At 40.5% G+C, this 1,877-nt stretch overlaps 1 protein-coding gene across 1 annotated transcript in view; it reads right to left on the bottom strand.

The window, feature by feature from the left end:
• Window positions 1–1,877, bottom strand: part of SLC25A17 (solute carrier family 25 member 17) — a 421,378-nt gene that overhangs the window by 136,718 nt on the left and 282,783 nt on the right. The gene's annotated exons all lie outside the window — the stretch shown is intronic.

The raw sequence follows: 1,877 nt of genomic DNA, 5'->3' as shown, positions 1-1,877 counted from the left end.
GCAGGAGTGTTGTAAGCAAGACATGAGAAGTAATTCTGCTCTACTCAGCACTTATAAGGCCTCAACTGGAGTATTGTGTCCAGGTCTGGGCACCACACTTTGGGGAAGATGTGGACAAATTGGAGAAAGACTAGTGGAGAGCAACAAAAATGATTAAAGGTCTAGAAAACATGACCCATGAGGAAATACAGGAAAAATTGGGTTTGTTTAGTCTGAAGAGAAGAAGACCTAGGGAGGACATAACAGACTTCAAGTACATAAAAGGTGGTTATAAAGAGGAGGGTGATAAAGTGTTCTCCTTATCCACTGAAGACAGGACAAGAAGTATTGGGCTCAAATTGTAGCAAGGGAGATTTAGGTTAGACTTTAGGTAAAACTTCTTAACTGTCAGGGTGGCTAAGCACTGGAACAAATTACCTAGGAAGGTTGTGGAATTGCCATCATTGCAGGTTTTTAAGAGCAGGTTAGACAAACACCTGTTAGCAATGATCTAGATAATACTTAGTCCTTCCATGAGTGCAGGGGAATAGATTAGACTTTCCAGTCCTATATTTCTATGATTCTATCATTGCGGTTCTGGCTATATGAAAGATGCCTCTCACCAAGCATTACTATGGCCGATGAGATCTGCTGAAACACTCAAGCTAACAGTCCTGATATGTAAACATCAGGGAATTCTAATAGTCCTCAGAGAGTAGTTAACTGCAGAATTCACTTCTCCTGTTGATCTATAGGAGCCTGAGTTTGATGACCCCTAACTTTAAGATATCTTTGCTCAGGGTTTTGGTTGAGGGAGGACTAGGGAACAGGTGCAAGTGTATTTGGAAGAGAGTTTTTGTTGAAATAACGTAACAAGTCTTAAAAGGAGCCAAGGTATAGATGAAGATTCTCAAACCCACGCAGACAATCAGAGAAGCTTTCTGAATTCCATAGTCCTGAAGAAGGCTTAGCTTCACATTCCCATTCTACTTTCCCACAGAGCAGTCCTCTGATTGGCAAATGGATGGCAGCTATTTCGAATCCAATAGTTACCATACAGTTTGGCCTGTGCTCCCAGCCTGTTTTCCAGGATTGTGTTAGTATTATGGAGGCACTGGTCACAGCTCCATTGTTAAGGTTGAGGTGAATTTTGCACTTATCTATGAAATATACAGCATATCCTCCCTAAAATTACAGCATGTATTCTGAGAAGAATGCAGGGGGTGCAAATTGGAGATACAAATTGAAGGAGAGGCAAATTGTGATCTGTGCATGCAAGGGAGAGCAGAGAACAGGAGAAGGGGAAATTGTGGTGTATTTGTGTAGGGGAACATGGAGGCCAGGTGTATTCTCTGGCTGCTTTGTGGTGTTCTAGTGACACAAAGCAGCTTATAACCTGGTCTATTTGGCCAATACACTATGGCTTGTTTATGCTGCTCCAGAGTGGCAGAAAGCAACGAGAGTGTATCAATGAATCTGGTCCTAAAAGTTAAAATTCAAAAAATTATTTAAGGCTGATATTATTTATCTTCCAATCATTAGAGATATCATGGTGCAGTTCTCTGTAGTTCTTCTTCAGTAGGTTCATGTATGACATTTTTAATAATTTTAAAATAAGTATATTCCCTACAAAACCCACATTAGGGTGGAGATAAGGTTGAGAGTATGTATCAGTAACTGGATAAAATACCTTATAGGGATCATAGAAGTGTAGGGTTGGAAGGGACCTCAATAGGTCATCTAGTCCAGTCCCCTGCACTCAAGGCAGTACTAATTAATAACTTGACCATTTCTGACAGGTGTTTATCTAACCTGTTCTTAAAAACCTCCAGTGACGGCAATTCCACAACTTCCCTAGACAATGTGGATGTTGTAATTGTATCAGAAACTAGCATTAT

This window comes from Chrysemys picta, chromosome 1 (assembly GCF_011386835.1).
Source record: "Chrysemys picta bellii isolate R12L10 chromosome 1, ASM1138683v2, whole genome shotgun sequence".
Lineage (NCBI taxonomy): Eukaryota > Metazoa > Chordata > Testudines > Emydidae > Chrysemys > Chrysemys picta.
Note: the sequence above shows the minus strand (reverse complement) of the source record. Positions and strands in the feature narration are given on the sequence as shown.